Source organism: Colobus angolensis, unplaced genomic scaffold (assembly GCF_000951035.1).
Source record: "Colobus angolensis palliatus isolate OR3802 unplaced genomic scaffold, Cang.pa_1.0 Scaffold177, whole genome shotgun sequence".
Classification (NCBI taxonomy): Eukaryota; Metazoa; Chordata; class Mammalia; order Primates; family Cercopithecidae; genus Colobus; species Colobus angolensis.
In genome coordinates this window covers 139,964-147,327 of record NW_012114899.1, presented here as the reverse complement: position 1 = coordinate 147,327, position 7,364 = coordinate 139,964, and positions in this window count along the sequence as shown.

Below are 7,364 nucleotides of genomic sequence, written 5' to 3'. Positions count from 1 at the left end.
TAATTTCTTGAAGGCTGATTCAATGAAGCGTAATTCACTCCTTGTTACTACTAACTTCCCTTTTCTTACAGCCTGTTATACTTAAATTTTTGTTTACATTGTGATATAATTCAAATAACATAAAACTCATCATTTAAAAATGTGCACTTTAGTGGCTTTTAGTTTATTCACTAAATTAGTTTAGCTTGTGCAATCATCCCTACTGATTCCAGAACATTTCTGCCCCCCCAAAAAGAAACCCCATACCCATTAGTAGTTAGTTCTGATCCCCACTCTCCCATCCCTTGGCAGCATGCATCTACTTTCTGTCCCTGTGAATTTGCCTATTTTGGACATTGATATAACGAAATCGTGTAATATATGATGTGTTATAACTGTGGTGCCTGGCTTCTTTCACTTAGCATGTTTTCAAGGTTCATCTGTGTAGCAAGTAATTGTATTTTGTTCCTTTTCATTGCCAAGTAATATTCCACTGTAAGAATATGCCACATATTATTTATCCATTCATCACTAGATGGACAATTGAGTTATTTCCACTTTTTGGCTATTATGAATAATGCTGCTATGAACATTTGGGTACAAGTTTTTATGTGAACATATGTTTTCAATTCTTCTAGGTAGATACCTAGTATTGAAACTGCTGAGTTATTTGATAATTCTATTTTTTTTTTTTTTAACATTTTGAGGAACTGTCCAACTGTTTTTTTCCAAAGTGGCTGTACTATACCATTTTATATTCCTATCATATATATAATAAAAACTAAATATTTGTAACTTCTCCAGGACTTAGTATAGTTTTCTTCCCATTGTACTGATAATTTCAGTAAGGCAATAAACTGAAAAATGCTTTGCCAGAGTCCAGATCCTAGGTTTATTCATTTCTTCAGTATTCATTGAGGCTCTATTTTGCTTCCAGCACTATTTCTAGTTCTGTGGTTACAGAGGTAAATGAAACACGTTGTCTGTGAGACACTGAGTCTTGAGTCTGTAAAATTTCTTTTGGAATCTTTAAAAATGATCAAGACTCCCACTTGTGTGACTTGGTTTAGGTGGAATCTGCCCAGAACCAAAGGATGAACTGGATCAAATATCTGTCAGTACTGAACGACTTTCTAGTGGTGATCCTTAAATGTAGATCCAACTTCCTATTCTACATGATCAACTATCAATTTATATTTTATTCTTTTTTAACAGGGAAAATGTGTGAGCATCTGGCATTTGCTGTTTCTCTGAAACAATTTTATCGTGAAATCGTCTAATCCCAGGAGTTTGGGAATAAGTGTATAACTTAAGTGGAGATAAAATAGCAGTCCTGGGCAGTTGTATGATTCTTCACCTTTTCTAGAGTCATATTGTGTATGTTACCCTGTCCCATGTCTCATTTGACCACAGTCCTGTAAGGTAGGCCAGGCAAGCACACATTATTTCAGTTTCATGGATGATAACTGAACCTCAGAGTAATTTGCCCCAGGTCACAAGAAGGAGCTAGAAGGAGACGCCTTGCTAAAGCAGTCATTCCCATATACTATTCCTTGGAGTGGTGCCAGCGTTGGATAGCATTTTCACTGATGCATGAGGAAATGAGAAAAGAAGGGGCAAGGCAGTGAGGTTTTTCACATCACTACATTTATTCAATTTTAAGAACTGTCTTTTATTCCAAAATTAAGTCTCTTTTATTTTTATGTTGGTAAAATGTCTCTTTTCTTTACTAAAATGTGGTGATAGTGGATAGTAACTTTTCCTTATTTTAATTTTTATTTGGCAAGACAAAATATTGGCAATCTCAAATAAAAAATATATATATACACACCATTCCATGAAATCTGCCTCAGAAGGGTCAGGCCTGGTTCAGCCTTTCCTGGTTGATCACTTCGTATTTTCTTGTGAGCACTCTGTCCCAGGTAAAGTAGAAATTATGTTCTCTTCCAGACATGGCCATCTTTCACATATGCCTGTGTCACACACGACCTTAACATCCAGTCTCCTGGTTTTAGCTAAACCCTCTTGGGCTGCTATATTTCACAGATTCACAGATTTGTGGGAAAATATATAACCATGCAGGCAGAATGACTTATCCAGTCTTTCAGTTTCTAATTGTGAGTAAATATGTCTTACTGTTGGCTTTGTTAATTATTCTCATGACTTTTTGGAGCAGCGCTTGGGTATGATTTTTTCTAGCAAAGTGCAATTGGCTTGTATTTGAAAGGATGTAGTAATTATTAATTATATGCGCAGATCTCTTTCTAGTAGAAAGCAAGACTTGACCCAAATAGGCTAATTAACTTGCCCACATAACATACCAATGAGAGGAAGTGGAAATGGAAAGACTTCTACTCCTAAATATTACTCATCAACTTCAAAGTGTAATCATGGGACCTGCATGCAAATCACCAATGGAAAAATCCACTAGACTTTTGAGAAACATTGAGCAAAAATATGTAGTAGGATCGGAACCTTCTCAACTCCCCCTTGGTTGCTCCCCAGGGTTCATGTGAGGGGAGAAGGGGTTGCTGAGTGCCAGACACCCCTACACTAAAGGAGATTCATAAGTGTTAGTTGAAGTGGGGTGCTGTCCTCAAATAAGCATGGAGAAAGAGAAAATTAAACACAATAAATTCTATTATGTAAAGTAGGAATTTGAATTTAATTTGTTACAGAGCATTGTAAATACCTAAGAGTGGCAAAGATGCAACACTCCTGAACGTTTTGGACTACAGAATTGCCCCATTTTCCCAGTTGCTCCTCCTTGCTTCTTTCGGATCTCTCAGAACTAGACTTCTGCAGAAGGTATTGCTTTAAGTGTGTTCTCACTACCTTCTAATTTGAGTCTCATAACAACCCTATGGGTGGTAATATTTTCATTCCCATTTTACAGATGAAGAACCCAAGGCACAGAAAGGTTAAGAAACTCACCCAAACTAACACAATGGCAAGGCTTGTGTTCAAACCAGGCTCTTGGCATCTGAGGTGGTCTGAGAGCTCCTGCGCTGTGCTGCCTACTATTGCAAAGCAGTTCTCTTCCTTGTTGTCTTCATTTTTCTTGAGCACAGTGCGTTGCCTCATGTAAACAAAGTTAGTAATCTAACTAGAAAGTAAACTGAGACTTTCACTGTCCTCTCTGTGTTGGTGAATCCATTGCAGGTGTCATGGAAAGACCATGAATTTGGAGTGGAACATATCTGAGCCCACCTTGTTTTCCCAGCCACTCCTATTGGTGTAAATTTGACTAGTTAGTTAACTCTAGGAGCCACAACTAATTCTTTGTACATTAGAGACAATAATGCTGTGACTCGTCTTTCAAAGGAGTTGGCATGAGAACATAAGTAAAGGCTTGGGAAGAGGAAGGTGCATGGCCCACACCATAGACTCCACAAGGATGTGTTCGTTGCCTTTCCCTCTGTCCCACACACAACCACCCTCTCCTACTTAGATGCTCATGTATGCTTATTTTTCTCAAATGTCATAGATTTTCCCCTGACTTACACTCACCTGCAGCTTTATACAGAAACAAGGGTCATGGGGAAATCCCACGAGAAGCAGTACAGCATAAAACAATGAATTCAGAAAGGAGGCAAAAGTCAAGTGCAATGTTGTCTTAGGAAATTGGAAACAGTCTTGAATCAAAAGAGTGGGTCTAGAGAAACCTGATTGTCCCCAATGGCCTCTTGTACTAAAGGGAAATAAAAAATTGGAATGAAAAGACAGACACTGAAAATGAATCCCATTTCCCATGTGCTACAGATTGAAGAAGCAGGACAGCTGTGGGAGGCCTCTCTTGTGTGTGATCATGCCACCTGGGTTGGTCACAGCAGCCTAAGGAACCTTCCTGATACCCCAGGATGCTCTCCTCAGATGACCCCGGGAATTCACCAAATTCAAGGCGCTGTCTTTGCTTCCCCAGTTTGGTTTTAAGAATGTGAATGTGGATTATAATTCCTCCTATTACTTAAATACTAGTCATCATCAGGAGAGATGGCTTTATATGCTCAATAGCTATATACTCTATGTCTCCTGGGCAAAAATGAGTATGTTTTTTAGCAAGTAAATAGGAATGATTTAAGGAAGTTAGCATTTTAAAAATTCTTTAATACTTTAATTTGAAGGATGAAGAGACAATATTACAGATAATTTTGCAAATAGGATTAAAAAAACCATGACTTTGCCAGGCTCACTGCAAGCTCCGCCTCCCGGGTTCATGCCATTCTCCTGCCTCAGCCTCCCAAGTAGCTGAGACTACAGGCGCCAGCCACCACACCCGGCTAATGTTTTGTATTTTCAGTAGAGACGGGATGTCACCGTGTTAGCCAGGATGGTCTTGATCTCCTGACCTCGTGATCCACCTGCCTTGGCCTCCCAAAGTGCTGGGATTACAGGCATGAGCCACACTGCCTGGCCTCTATTTTATTTTTATATATTAGATTTTATTGTTTTCCTTCTCACACAGACTTTTTTCATGATTTTAATCATAGAGGGTATTCCATTATGTATATTGTGAATCTGGGAATGTGCATCTATGTTTTTTATAATTATTCCTTTAACGGTTTATGTAGCAGGGGATAGTATAGGTCCCTCTTAGAAGTGGAGAATGAGTGACTCTCAGGGACAATTAATAATGATGTGACATTACTTGCTAAACCATGTCCCTATTGGTGATTGTCACAGTTTTATGCAATTGTAGATTATCCTGTGTGGCAGCTAAGAAGTGCTTATAGCTACTTTATAGAGGCTCACCTATAGTATCTTAAATACATTAAAAAAAAAAAAAAAGCCAAAGGTAGGCTGTTCAGGGCTGGTCTGGTGTTGCAAGAAGGCATCAGTGGCCTAGGCTTCATCAGTTTTTCAAAAAGGAGGTTTTGCCATCCTTTTTGCATTGCTTTCAAGTTTAAAGTCACAATATGATGCTGCTTGCACAATAGCCAATAATGTCTGAATTTTAGGCAAGAAATAGGAAAAAGAGAGGAGGCAAAAGGTTCCCTTTTCAACCTCCGGCCACACTGTCCATTCCCTTAAAAGAACCTCCCCAAAAGTTTCATGTCAAAGACGTTCACTAGCTGTGGCATTGGGTAAATTACAAAAACTCTTTGAGACTCAGTTTCTTCATTTCTATACTGAGAGCAATAATGTCTACCTCACTGGGTGTATGTGAAAGAACACTGCTAATCCAAAAAATGCTATGCAATTTCAAGAGTTAAATCAAAATAACACTTGTAGTCCAATGCAGGCTGCAATAACTGAAATATTCCATATGCCTGTGTTCTTGCTGCAGAAGAACACATTGCAATCATTTAAGATCACCCCCTTTCCCCACCCTAAAGTGCATTTAGGAAGGAGAGAAAGCAGAACTAGACCATGTTTGGTTAACGTCAAAGGGAAGTTTGAAAACTATGAGATTCCAGGCAGTGGTAGAAGTGATCAAACCCCAAAGCCACTCTGTGTTCCTTGCTGTCTTCGCTGTCTCGGAGGGGAATGTTACGCAGTGGAAATGGGACATTCCTAAGTTCAAAGGCAAAAAATCTTGACACAGGTGCTTCCCCAAGAACCCACAGGCCTCCAGGCCAATGGTCAAACTCCCCCATGGGTGGAGTGGCCCTTGTCTCAGTATCAAAAATTTGTAATCTCTCTGAGGGTAGGGACCCTACCTCTATTCACCTCTTTATCCAATGCCTGACACCTAGAAATCCTCAGTAAAAATCTATTTATGATTCTGCCCCACTTGTAAGACTGACTCTGAACATTGAGAGTCAGTCTTGCAAGTGACTTACTTAAGCCATCATAACCCTCAGCTCCCATTGTTGATTGCAGCTAAGAAGAAATACCTTGGGTTGGTGCATGTTTCAGAATAAAAATAATTATAATGATAGTTATAGCTAACCTATTGAGCATTTACCGTGTGTAGGCACTCAGTACTTTACATATTGTAGCCCATTTAATCCTTCCTTTTACCTTACAACAACAGTGGTATTATGCTCATTCTGCAGAAGAGGAAACAAGCTCAGATAGGGCAAGTAATTTGTCTAAGGTCACAAAGCTAAGAAAATGAGAAACCAGCTCAAAATTATTAAATCTGGACATAGATTTTCTTGGGAAATTACTGTTAAATTTCTCAAATAGATTGTAAGTGACCTTTAGAGTCCTTCGTTTTACTTACTTCATGTATTTATACATGACCCATCTAAGGCAAAGAATTTAGTCTCTTTACGCTCAAGTTTCGTCATCTGAGGAATGGACAAATAATAATACCACCTCCCCCACCCCACCCCAGAGTTTCTGTGAGGATTAAATGAGATAATGCATATACAGTGCCTGGCCCATAGTAAATGTTCAGTATATTTTTTACCATCATTTGTTAATTTGACAAGTAGTCAAATTAGTGATGCACATCAGAATCATCACTGGAAACTTTTCAAACATTGAGGTCTGGGTCCCAAAGTGGGGTATTTTGAAAAGTTCCCCAAGTGATTCTGATTCACATTCCCTTATGAGAATCACTGCTGAATGTGACCAATATTCATTAAGGAAGCATTTTACTCAAGGCATTTTGCTGTGTGCTAAGAGAGATGTCAGATGCACAATAATGGCAAAAGTCACATAAAAAGAAGTAAATTACTATGACAGATGAGTGATGGGATGAGTCCTCCTGCAGCAATCAGGAAAGTCCTCACAGAGGTGATCACAGTGGGCTGGGCTTGAAGGTGCAGCAGGGTTAGCTTGCCAAGAATGGTGGCAGGGTAGTGAGTGAAGGTAAGTGGCATGAGGGTGCATACAGTGTCACTGGTGCCACTACTGGCTGGGACATGGAGTCTGGGGAGAGTCAGGAGATGAAGCCAGATGGTTGGCTGCAGTCAGAGAATGGAAGCTCTTGGATTTCTGACCAGTTGGGTTTGCACTGCATTTAGAGGACCATGATAAGCCACTACGATTTTCTGAGCCAGAGAGGGAAATGCTCAGAACTATCCTTTCACCTGTTAAGTATGGCACTCGAATAAATTAGAAAGTATAGAACCCAAAGGCAAGAAATGAGCAAGGCCAGAGACATCTGTTGTGTCAGCCCAGACCTCAGAATAGGAGCTTGGACTAGGCAGGGTACTGACAGGTGGTTATGCTAAAGGAGCAACTATATAAACCTGGAGACTGAATTAGCTGTTGGGGGAGGGGTGGTGAGAGGAAGAAGAAATGAAGATGACATTGAGATTTGAGCCTGCGTGATGGGAAGAACGCACTGTGACCAGAAAAAGGGAAGTGGGGGTATGAGCTGGGTAGGGGGAGGGAAGATGATGAGTTGAACATGTTGAGCTGGAGATGCCTGAGGACAAGGTGCAGATATCTAGGAGTTAGGTGGCACTGTGGAGTTCAAAGGAGAGATC